The following is a 13,548-nucleotide window of genomic DNA, read 5'->3' on the forward strand; positions in this document are numbered from 1 at the left end:
ATGTACTCAATTGTGGTATGAAATTTTTTGGACGAAAAGCATGAGTTTCAGACAAACCATGCAATACTCATCTAGTCATGTCGTGAAAATAAGACATGAAAATTCCTTTTGCTCTGAAGCGAAATATACTTCACTATTTGGCAGACGATGGAAGTTGAATCCAGGCCACTTCCACATAGTGAGAGCGAGAATGATAGTGAAGTTATCCGTGGCCACTGCCAGCGAATATGTTTCAGGAGTTGGAGTACTTCTCCGTCTTACACGCGGCTTTCTTTTTTAGATATTACCTTTATATTTCCTGATTAATCAATAATCCAAACGTGCTTTCTCCTGAAAACTTCCAGTGCTACTTCATGTATTTTATTCTTAAAGCACTCATATAACTCCGTTGTTGTCTTTAGCGAATTATTTCACTTCCGGTATTATCAAATACTGTATATTTGCCGTTTACTCTCATATGAAGGTTTGCTAACTGACAGCGCGCGTACTCATCATGCCATCTTGACTGCCCACTTATGTCACGGTAACACATACCAGAACCCTGCTAAAAGGGGAAAGAAGGGTGTAGCGAGTGTGAAGTACTGAGCTGTTGACATGGAAGGGAACATTTCTCTAGCATTGTCGAGGTGTCATAATTTCATAAATTTATGGATAACGTAAGATAACGTTGAAAACTGGGCATATATTGAATGGATTCTGCAGCTTGGGCCCACTGGCGGAGTGGAAGAATCCATCGGCAAATTTTCCGATGTCCCTCTTCGTTCTATAGACAGATTTGTAATCAACTGTGGTGTGCGCGTGTAGCACAGTAGTACCGTCACCGTCCTCCCACCACCGGGTGAAAAATGCCCGGGTTCGAATCCCGTCGATGACGCGAGGAACTTTAATGGGCTTTTTCACTCCGTGGCTTAGTTAGTCGTTCTCAGGGGTAGATAGCAAGGTTTTTTCCCCCCAGAAACTGGGGCTTTTTCGTCCAGCAAAACAGGCAAATCGATCAGAGAATACACGCAATTTACAGACATAATACATACACGGGTATATGTAAGAAATTACGGGTGGCTAATACAATAATTTGAATTGTAATCAACTGTGTAAATTATAGTGACCTGCTTTATTTTAATTTAGAGCTATATTTGTATGTGTAGTCAAGCAAATGCGAAATTACCAGTTTATATGTACGAGGGGAGTTTGAAAATTTTGTGGCCTGAGGCTAAAGGGTTTATTCCAGGAGTCTAGTAACGTGTTACTTTTCAACATGGACCCCTTTGGAGTCAAATAAATGTTGCCACCGATGCTACAATGCATTGATTCCAGCTGCGAAGAAAGTTTTCTCTTAATCCTCCAGGCATGCATCCCCCAACAGCAATTATGTCACTGTTGCAGGGAAAATGGATGCTAGGCAGGTATTTTTTCAAATTAGGAAATAGGTAAAAGTGTGTTGTGCTAGATCTGATGAAAATGGGGAATGGTCCAAGATTTCAAAGCCGCACTTGTGAAGTGTAGCCATGGGAATAACAGTCTTGTGATGGAATAAGACTCCTTTGCTGAGTTTTTCTCGGCGTTTGCCTGATGTTTCACGCAAGCGCCTCACATGGTCTGCGTAATATGTCCCTGTAACTGTCTTCCTTTAAAGGTAATCACTCCATCGATACCCCAAAAAACCGATGCTATCTGCTGACAACAACTTAGACCCATCATGCTGATCATAGTGGGTACGTATGTTATGTGGTACATACGTTCAGATGAGATTCCCAAGACGCCGGCAATGTATCGAACTGTCATTCGTTGAGAACTCATCACCAGATATGCACATTACCAACAACTTCTGGAGTGATGGGTGTTGTATGGTTTCCACAGCGTCGGTCATCTTTCAGGCCCTCCCTCGTTTAAATTCTGCTAACCACTTCTTAGCCATCCTCCCCAAGTGCTGTTAACCATATCCTCATATGAATTGCTTTTGGCATTAGTCCCTTTTTTCCCAAATATTGAATAAGTGCTTGGGGATTGATTTTGTTTGTTTTTCCTCATTCACACCACTTTGTTGACTTCAGGACCTGTAATTAAAAAAAAAAAAAAAAAAAAAAAGAATTTATTAAAACTGCATAAAACTTGAGCTTACTATCTGAAGTATTATATATCAAGTAACGAAATTTTTAATAATGTGCACAATTATCCTTTCGTACTCAGGCCACGAACTTTTTCAAAACGTCCTCATAACTTAATTTCTCCGAAAGGTATATCAGAAAAATGCATTTCCGATATCTGCTCACTCGCCAAATTAATTATTGTTCCGACAGAGTCAGAGAACAATTTAGATAGTGTACAAGAAAGTTCGCCTGCATAATGGGCTGAGTTTTCTAGCATTTTATTAAAAATACATGAACAGTGCTGGTTGTAAAATCGAATTTAGAAACTGGAGAAACCACCTATCAAATATCATTTATGCAATAGCAGTTTATTTCTCCTTATTTTAGCATTCTATTTGTTACTTTTGAATTTAGGCCATGGTTAGACCGCATCTTGATTATTGTATACAGGTCTGGGGACCTTACTTTAGGATGTAGATCTGCTGGTACGGGTGCAGAGAAGGGCAACCAGATTAGTGAAGGGAACAGAAAGGTGCTCATACCTTGAAAAGTCTCAGTTCTAAAAATTGCAGCTTCTGGAGACTAAGCACCTGCGGGGTGATCTGATTGAGATGTTTAAGGTATTGAACGGATTGAATAAGCTGAATGTGAATGGCATTCTTCCTCTTGCTGAGACTACCCACATGAGGGGGTATAAATTAAATTTGAGGAAGGATGGTTGCAGTACAGATGCGTGAAAGTTTGCCTTCAGCTAGGGGATGATTGATTGTTGGAACAGGCTTCCATCTGTTGTTGTAGAAGTCGATGGTTTGAATAAATTCAAGGAAGAACTAGACAAATTCTTGGATGGGAGAAGTGTGTAGTTTTTTTGGCTGATGCTATATAAGCTTGCTTTCTTGCATTATTTGCTATTACTATTATTACTACTACTATTTTGCTGTTATTTTTAATACTATCTTGTTCTTTAATGTGCACCTTTCGTTATCTGGAGGTATAAACAGTCACGTGTATTAGAACAGTTATTTAACGACTAAAGAATGGACAATGTTACTTTTCACTTAGTGACTTTACTTTTGCTGAGTAAGCCAAGCAGAACCCACACTAACAAGATTTTATGGTCCTTGAGCTTAAATAACTCCAGTGTTTGTAGTTTCCTCTCTGTTTGCAGGAAAGAAAGCCAATCCTCGACTCTCTCTCTCTTTCTGTTTTCCACTGTCGATATGAAACTAATGTATCATCTCTTGTCGTTGCCCGTAATCCTCATTCTTCTCCCGGGTGGCAGATAGCCAATCAGAGTGCATCAAAACGACACATAGGGAAGAAGCTTATTGCTGGAAGAACCATTTTCGCTCCGCTGCCGCTACGGTGAAGAAGAATCCTGTCAGGAGCGAGTGACAGACAAATCCCTTCTTTGCGCTTTGGCGAAACACATCACTGATCGCAGAATCCCCTCGGGGATCGATTTCCGACGCTGCTTCTACGTTCCAAGCTCACAAGTAAACGAGCTGTGGGCGGAGAATCTTTAATCTAACAGAAAACAATGATTCTGTGCATGTGAGTGTATATGTGCGTGCGTGCGTCATCTGCTTTATAACAAAACGATGCTTAATGCAAAGGAATTCTCTGGGCGAAAAACACATACACACATGCACCAATTTGTCGTGTTTAAAACTGGACTGATGACGTTGGATACATTAATATGTCCCGTAATGTTGTTTTAAGCTTTAGAGTACGACATAAAACATTTTATTGTCGTGTTTCATATGTAGACATGGCATTTACTTAACAGTTCACCCATTAAAGTACACTTAAGAGTCTTGAGCATATCGTAATGTCAGAAATTAAAAATAAAAAGAACATTTGAGTTTCTGTTTTGTACAATTATATTATGCCTACATAGGTGTGTCAAAGGTTTATGTGAAAAAAATGTGAAGGTTAATGTAGTCTGCCGTAATCTTGGCTTCTGGACACAAATTACTGCGAACCATGAATTTAAATTATGCTCTGCTTTTTGTGACTGACTACTGAACATTTTCCAACAGTGTTTTCTTACAATACCAAATATTTTCTGTCCTCATAGTAGGGAATAATGATGAAATAATTGAGACCCTCATTCATTTAAAATTCACGTGCGCATTACAATATATATATATATATATATATATATACAGTATATAAAAAACAAGCCGTTTCTGTGCATCTGCCATTCATTCCACCAACCAGCGTATGGCAAGAAGCATACCATCCAAAGCTTCAGTTAAATATATGATATATGTATAGCGCATAGATATGTATGTTAAAAATAAATACTAACTGTCCGATTTGTATTAGTCCAATTATAATGAAAATGGGACGGTCGACAAATCGTTCTAACAGAGCGAAATATAAAATTTCATGAAAAACCATGCAGGGAGTAGAGTTATTACATGCAGACGGACCGGCAAATCTTTCTAAAAGGCCCAAATATACAATTTCATAATAATTAATCCATCCACTGGAACTCGAGTTATTATATGAGGAAGAAAAAAAAATAGAGATCAATAATTGCTAGATTTATACCGGTCTGATTGTAATTAAATCTGGAATGCCCCTACAAATCTTTTTTAAAAGCCCAAAATTTAAAAGTCCAAATTTTTTTAAAAGCCAAATATATTTCATGACACTCGGTCCACTGGGAATCGAGTTGTTATATGCGGAAGGCGAAGACATGGTGAAGACAATAGGCGCATTATGCATATACGATCAATATTATATACAAGGTTGCAATACAATTCCCTTCTCACATTTTAAGCATGTTATGTACAAGCCAGTGCATATGATGACTCTCAATCATACCTGTTTGTTATGCCTGAATAATACCGTAAATTTTAAATCGTCACCAAAAAGCTACCAATGCAGACTTGGTAAATTGAGTACTTGCGTCATCATCAAAATTATCAATAGCCAATTATAGATATAGTAAACATTTTCACTTTAAGTGAAAATGTTCCCTATTAATAGTGTAAAACTATTATTATCAGGAAATTACTATAATGGAAATACTTTTCAAAAGAAATTATTTAAACACAATTTTTCGTAATTAAATTTTCAAGCTCAGTGCACATTTGCACAAAAAATTATTTGACTCATTTTGATTCTAATCCGAGCTATTAAGAATGTGGAAATGTTATAATCATTGAATCACGAGAGTGTCTTATTCTCTGTAATCTGCAATTGTTTTGTAAATTCCGATTCAGTCTGATTTATGGAAGTTGTTTCTACCAGTAATGTCTCTGTCAAGTCCTAAAGATGGAGGAGGGGCCTCCAAGACCTCCTTATACCAAGTCACGTCCTATTATCGTTTTATCGCATGCAATGCCCTTATGTTTAAGGTTCCTATTCTACATTTTCCCCACATCCCCGCCTTGAATTATTACGGCATTGTCCCGACGTAGACTAGTGTCCCAGCTAGACAATTCAACTTCCTTTTTTTCATGCAGTAGTTTTGACAGCTCGAGATGTTATCATCCCTTGATGCTTCATTTATCAGCAGTGTTTCTTGGCATTCACCTTTTTAAAATGTATCAAGTAATGCAGGTCACATTTAGTGGTATAATAAGGTCAAGGGAGATTTGTTTCCCCTCTGGCTGTTCTTGGAATTTTGACAGGACTACTTCTGGAATCAATGTGGACTTTTAAGGTTCATCCAAATGTATCACAACGTTCTCTTTACAGTAGGGTTTTGCTATTTGTAATCCATGTGAATGTGGACACACACACACACTCTCTCTCTCTCTCTCTCTCTCTCTCTCTCTCTCTCTCTCTCTCTCTCTCTCGAATTGAACTATGAACTGAATTTGGCCGTACATTTGATTTACACATCGTGATCATGAAGCCCTTTTCTTCTTCTGTATATTTGGCACGTTTTTTCTTCCCTGTGGGTGGCCAAATATCACTAGTAAAGACTGCATGTATCCTTGTCTCGACCGTCCCACAACACAAAACGCAGAAAGCCTCGAGACAGAAATATGCCACTACCTAATCTCCAATTAACTTTTCAGTTCAGGTCGTGTATGGTAGACGGCGGCAGACGTGAAGGAGTCACATCGCACGCACCCCTAACCTTTCCCCATCCGCGGTCTTCTAACTGAGCAGACATATGGAAACAATTATGCTTCCATTAGGAAGGTCTAGCCAGAATTGGACTTCGTCTTTAGAAAAAGGAAAGTTTTAGCAAGAAGAAGATGGAACGTTTAGTAGAGAATTCCTAGTTGCTAAACAACGTGAGATATCTTAGCTATGTCTCAAAGCTGTCAGTTAGAGATTTAGGCTTAAAAATGTACCAACGTACTATTTGTTTCCACGCAATAGGAAAATGTTACCTGTTGTGTATTACCGAGGCTAACTTTAAATCTTGAGGAAGCATCCGTACATTGTTTAGTATTTACCTACTTTACTATTTGCATTTCTTTATATTTTTCCTGTTAATATCTTAGGGCATTTTAGAAAACAAAAATAAAAAACCAAATTACTGTATAGAATCTACTGATAGTCTAATACATTCTGGTCCACTATGTGGCTTTCGCTAGTGATGTTATAAAATCGTACATCTATGTACAGTATATATATATGTACATCTTTGATTTTATTCTTAATTTCTTACGAATAGGCTACTGTATTTTCACCACATTATCTTGACATTTAAACCTCAACCATACGAACATATTGATGAATAATAACCGAGAAGAATCTGATACCGTGGGGGTTTTTTTTTTAATATTTTTTCTCTAGGCTGGATAAGGCTATGAAATGCAAACGTTCTGTGTTTGTATTCCGTATCTGATTCGCCTGGTGCCAAAGGGAGAAGGAACCTACTAATTTGTCCACGATGTAAAAAAATTACCATAAAAACTCCTTCCTTGCAGGATTCTAACCCAGGCTTTTCTAAAAACAGTTGCTGAGGTAATCGACAAATAGAAACGTAGATGCTTGTACAGCGAAAAACGTTTTTACGTTCGGATAGACTGCAGAAATTAACGGAAACTGGAGGGGGAAGAAAGCCTCCAAAGAGTGGTATGTAGATCCCGTCAGTCCTCATCGAATGCTGTCAACCAGAAGTTCAGAGAAGCAACATGAACTGATGAACTGATATTAGCACAAAGACGATACATAAAATCAAATAAAATAATAATAAGTTTCCTGTTTATACTTCGGGACGACTACATAAGGTCACAGGAGTTCACGAGATAGAGAGAAGACAAGCATGTTACACAGTACTTAGTGACGCGGGCTAGAACCATGGTCACTCAAAGAGTTTGAATGTTTATACTCCTGTGCAGCTGCCTCGATTTTCCTGGCGCACAAGACATCATAATTGGTCTCTGGAAAGTTGCAAAGCTGTGTTATGGAGTGATGAATTACGGTACACAGTTTTTCGATTTGATATTCATGTTTCGGTTCTGGCGGATGTTCAGAGAACGTTGAACGTTATTTACCAGAGTGTGTCGTTCTAACTATCAAGTTTAGCGGAGGTGATGTAACCATCTAGGGTTATTTCTCGGTCTGGGTTTTGGATCATTGGCCGCTTTCCTGCAATAATAAATGCGATGCGGCACATTGATATTCTAGATTTGTCAATAATATCCACTATATTGACAAATATAGTGGATATTACTATGAAAAAGTTGTCATCTAGGCTTCATTCGCTGGACAATCATCACGCATCTGCACAGCAAAACAGACATACAGAGATCTTAAATCGTACCATTTCGTTCTAACCTTGACAAGTTAAGAAGCCTATAGCATATATAGCGCCGACCGGGCTAGCCGAGTGGGTAAAGTACCTGCCCGGCAACCCAAAGGTCGCGGGTTCGATTCTCGCCTCGGGCTTGGATCAAAGTACTGCAAAAACCTTGGGAGGTGCAATATGGCCACAGAAGCCGATGCGCCAACAACTACCAAATCAAAAAAAAAAAAAAAAAAAAAAAAAAATAGCATATATAGCACAATATAAGAAGCCTATAGTATATTATTTCAATAGATTCGGTATATAAATAGTGAACTGCTGTGTTCTGAGAAAGAAGTATACAGAATTGGCATTTTCTATGAGACTTAACAAGTTATACGATATTGACTTGAATAAATTAGTTTATCTGCTTCTGTTCCTCATAACTTCAGCTTGCATGCTGCTTCTGAGATTGAAGTATATGATTCTTTATTTGCTGAATTCCTACTTTTGTAAATTATGGATTTCAAGCTGAATATTATATATTTCAATTATCTGTTCACTTTATTTTATTGGTCAATGATGATTCCTCATATTTCTAATTTTATAATAAAATATTTTTTAAAAGTTGACTGTATTTATAGACATTTTATAATGTGTATTGATACAAGTTAGTACTATTAGTAAGAACAATAATTATAACGGTACTATTCTTTTAACACGATGTATATGCAAGGAAGTAACTACTCTTAAAAGGTATACCGGGTTCTATGATCAACTTTGGTCATATTTAGATCTACTGATCACAAATTCCCAGAATTCTGCGGGATAGATTGCTTACATTAGATTACATTTGATTGCATTATTGAAATATTGCTTCAAGCAATATTTCAAACAATAAACAGACTGTTATGAAGAATTTTTATAAACTGCGTACATTATTCATTTGTTATATAAAAATAAAGGTTAGATTTCAACGTTTCTCCCAGCGAAAAGCTATTTGTAACTTCTTCGTTTCTTTAAGAATCAAAAATAAGCGTAAAACAAGAGGTTTTTGCTCTAATTTTTTAACTGTAATGCCATTGTAAGTGATCTAATGTATATATGTATTTAATAGACAAAATTTAATTTAATAATTCCATATGCTAATGTAGTAGTAGTAGTAGTAGTGGTATGTGATGCAAGAAAGCAAATGTATGAGCTTATGCAGCATCACCCAAAAAAAAAAAAAAAATAAATAATCACACCATTCCCTCCAAATGCCTGTCCAGTTCCTCCTTAAATTTATTCAACCTATCAACTTCCACAACGACAGATGGAAGTTTGTTCCAGCAATTAACCACCCGCTGGCTAAAGGCAAATTTCCGCACATCTATTCTACATCTGTCTTTTCTTAATTTGAATTTATGCCCCCTTAGGTTCGTAATCTGAACAAGTGGAAGGATCCCATCAGAATTCAGCGTGCTCAATCCATTCAAGGCCTTATATACCTCAATCAGATCACCGCGCAGGTGCCTAGTCTCCGGCCACTGCAATTTGCAGAAATTAAGCCTCTCTTGGTAAGAGGATCCCTTCATTCCCCTCACCAATCTTGTTGCCCTTCTCTGTACCCGCTCAAGTAAATCTACATCCTTCCTAAAATGAGGTCTCCAGACCTGTAAGCAGTACTCAAGGCGTGGCCTGACCATTGCCTTATACAGAGGGATAATCACCTCCTTTTCCCTGCTAGCAAAATTCCTATATATCATTGACAAAACCCCATGACCTGCCCTGGCAGCCTGTCTGCATTGCTCAGAGAACTTCATATCTGACTGCACAATTACTCCCAGGTCTTTTTCATTTTCTACCACCTTAAGTGTAGTACCACACAGTTGGTACGTTTCTCTGGGGTTATTTCTACCCATATGCAGTACTTTGCATTTGTCAAGGTTAAACTTCAGTTGCCACTTCTTAGCCCATCTGCCTAAATTATCTAGATCCTGTTGCAGTAGCAGACTGCCATTACTGTCATTAACAACCCTGCCAACCTTTGTATCATCTGCAAACTTCGACATTAAGCCTGATATACCTTCATCAATATCATTGATAAATATACAAAACAACAGTGGACCTAACACCGAACCCTGTGGGACTCCACTAATAACATTAGTCCAAGAAGAGCAGCACCCATTGATTACCACCCTCTGTGTCTTCTCGCACTTAACCATCCTCTTATCCATTGTAGCAACTTACCCTTAATACCATTCTGCTCCAATTTGTACAATAGTCTTCCATGCGCAACAGTGTCAAAAGCTTTCCTGAAATCCAAATATATGATATCAAAATTGTTTTTTGCATCCAGTTCCTTTGTAACCACACCATAATATCCTATCAAATTTGTCAGACAAGACTTTCCCTTAACAAACCCATGCTGTGTCTGAATTATTGCTGCAGTCTTGTCTAGATGATCCTGCAATGCATCTTTAACCAGCGACTCCATTATTTTACCCGGAACAGAAGTTAAACTAACTGGTCTGTAATTACTCGTGTCACCCTTCGATCCCCCTTTGTGAATTGGGGATACATTTGCACATCTCCAGTCCGTGGGAACCTCCCCTGAGTCCAAGGATGCTCTCATAATTATGGCTAAGGGTTTGCTTAGTTGCCTTGCCGCCTCCTTTAATATAACTGGATAGATCCCATCCACCCCAGGTGCTTTTCTTACGTTTAACTTCAACAATTTCTCTTCCACTTTGCTCTCAGTTATTACAAGATCATTAAGCACCCTGCTACAATTTGATAACCTTCTGCCATTTTCAAACCTTAATAATTCCTCATGTGTGAATGTAGATGCAAAATACTCATTCAGTTTGTTTGCTATCTGAGCAGGATCATCAACAGTCGAACCATCGATGTCAAGTGGACCAATCAGATTCATCCCCTTCCTTTTAGAGTTTATATAAGTAAAGAAATCCTTGCTGTTTTTCTTAGCATCTTTTGCCAAGGATTTCTCGTAATCTGCCTTCGCCTGCTGAACCTCCCTTGTGACCTGATTACAGATGTTAGTCAAAATAGCTATGAGACCTATATCCCTTCTAGCGCATACGTTGTACAAGGGTTAAAACCGAATAAATAATAATAATAGTAATATTTATAGTTTGTGTTGATCAAATATAAGGATAAACAAATACATCATGCAGCTCATTTAGCCATTGCTTTACCCATGCCACTACTTGTTGCTAAACCGTTTATTAGAGATTTGCCTTTCTAGCAAACCAAACTTTCCACGAACTTCATATAAAATGAAATAATAAATAATAATGATCTTAATGAGGTCTACTGCCACGCCACATAGTGAAGTTGCAAACTGTGCAACTTAGCTACGATTATTAAATTACATACTTCTGTAATTAAAAATAAATTCTATTTAATTATGATATCATAAATTCGATTCCTCGTAAAGCTCGTTCTGTGACATATCAATGTAGATGCAGAATTCGAGAACAAGGACGTGGATGGATCGATTGTGTTGTATACTTTTTATTTTATTTTATTACGAATATTTAAGACAACTAGAAATGGAAAAATTTACGTAATGGAATGCTTGCCAAGATAATAAAACAGAAGCCACTTTACGCGTATACGTGGCAATACCAATGCGATTGGCGAACCGGAACGAAATTCCAGTGCGTTCCGTCAATTCTGAGCCCTGTCGCCGCTACTTCCGCAGATAACACACTAATGTATATTCAAATTTAAAATTTGGCTGCAACAACCTTTTCAATTAACAAGCAAATCATAAATAATCCACCCAACACAAGCAAGCTTTGAGGTTTCACGTTGTCTTCAGAGAATCAAAGTTTGATGACGATTCCCTTGAGGTTATAAACAAAGCCTTAATCTTCATTTGTCTTCAACTAATAGCCAAGTTGTATTAATTAATCATTTTTATACGTCATTAGTTATCAAGCTCCTTTCAGGAATATCTTTAAAACGTTTGGAAGAGACAAAACCATTTGTCCAGTTGCTAACAGTGTAGAGTTACATTGCGTCAAAGATAATAAGAAACGAGAAGGTTCGATGGCATTTTGTGAAATTGAGCCGAGAAAAAGCGTCAAATGTTCGCACTTGACTAAGAGATGGGAGACCAGATCAACACCTCTACGGAAGAAGATGAATGGAGTGTCTTTCGGACTTTGGAGGGGGGGGGGGGTCATTAAGGTGGCACGTCGTTCGAAAGTATAGAGTTACGGCACGTTCCGCTCATTAGTTGGGATCTGTGATAAAAATGAGGGAAACGATTTGGAAACCCTTGGAAATGACGATACTTCGATTTATTAAGGCATACACAACTCTTTACATGTACCTGTAGAGAACTAAAAACAAAACTGATATTTAGTTTTATTATATTTGCATAATACGCAAAATATACTGTAAGTAAATAAATAATTCATGTACATCCGAGAAATAAAATCTAGCCTTGATTGTATTACAAGCACTTGCTTTTTTAATCATGACGTAAGACAGGTTGCCATCTTGTCTCGAACTATTTTTGTGCAGTTTTATTCGACCTGATGTCGGTTTCGCTAAGTCCTAACCACTGGGAGCAAGTACTTTGCGAAACTGTAGTGAATGTTAATCTTTCCATTCTAATGTGAAATTATTGCGGTTCAACGAGAGGGAGGAGAGGGTTTGGTGAAATTTTTATGACACTAGTAATGCATATGCGTCTTCTTTCACATTCATATAAATCACAATTAATTCCGAGGATCACATGTCTTACACATACTGCTCTGGTCAATGTTGTCGGCTCTTCAAAGCCTTTCTCCCAATTCGGCGGACCGCATGTAATTGCCTCGCCTTATGGTGGGGGGGAACTTAATAAAGAGAGTCATCTGCTATTTGTGTCCATCCTTTTAGTCCAGATGGAATAGGCATCTGAGAGAGGTCCCAGTGAGCTTTTCCTTAGCAGTTGACCTCTGGTGGATTTCTAAGAAATTTCTAGTCTCATGGACATGGTTAGTGTAATGAGCCGCACTTGCCGTTTATCACTGGGGTTGGTGGGGGGGATGGATTGCGTCTTCGTCACCATCGGAAGTTGCACAGAGAAACATTTGGCTTTTTAAGTTATCTCATACTGATAGGATGGTCTTGTGTCGAAGAAGGAAGTGAAATGTAGCTTGAAATTTTCACAGCCTCGCTGAAAAATTCAGCACCGGAATAAAGAGGTATATTACTTGATTACTATAAACTGTTTATTTGATATTCACTAATTCACTGTTCATTTTATTATGAACAGTGGCTTAGTGAATTTTTGGGAACGAAATAAATATTCCAGTGCTAGGGCGACACATTAGGTTAATTTTTAAATTAACATTCATACTGTAATTAATACCATTATAATATGGTCCAAATCTTTACCAAAAAGCAATCATCCCACGTTTATGTCAGATTTGAGGAACGTAAATTTCTATTAAAAAACAAGGTTTCAGAATTAAGGAACTTACTACGGAAAATTTTATAAAAATACTGTAGTGTAGAAATATTCAATAATTTGGTATATATACAATACTGCGCATTTTTATAACATAATTTTTTATTAGCAGTTATAAGTTGGGAAATCAATCCCTCCCCCACCCATTTTTCCTCATTTTAACCAAAACGAACAAATAATTAATTTTTTTGTTCATACTCCAGAAGGGCCATATAGGATTAGAGGAATTTATTAGAACATCACCATATTTAGCAGTCGTATTAGTTAGAACCACGGAAACGTGG

The sequence above is a fragment of the Mastigoproctus giganteus genome, chromosome 10 (assembly GCF_048544385.1).
Source record: "Mastigoproctus giganteus isolate SK-2022 chromosome 10, ASM4854438v1, whole genome shotgun sequence".
Taxonomy (NCBI): domain Eukaryota; kingdom Metazoa; phylum Arthropoda; class Arachnida; order Uropygi; family Thelyphonidae; genus Mastigoproctus; species Mastigoproctus giganteus.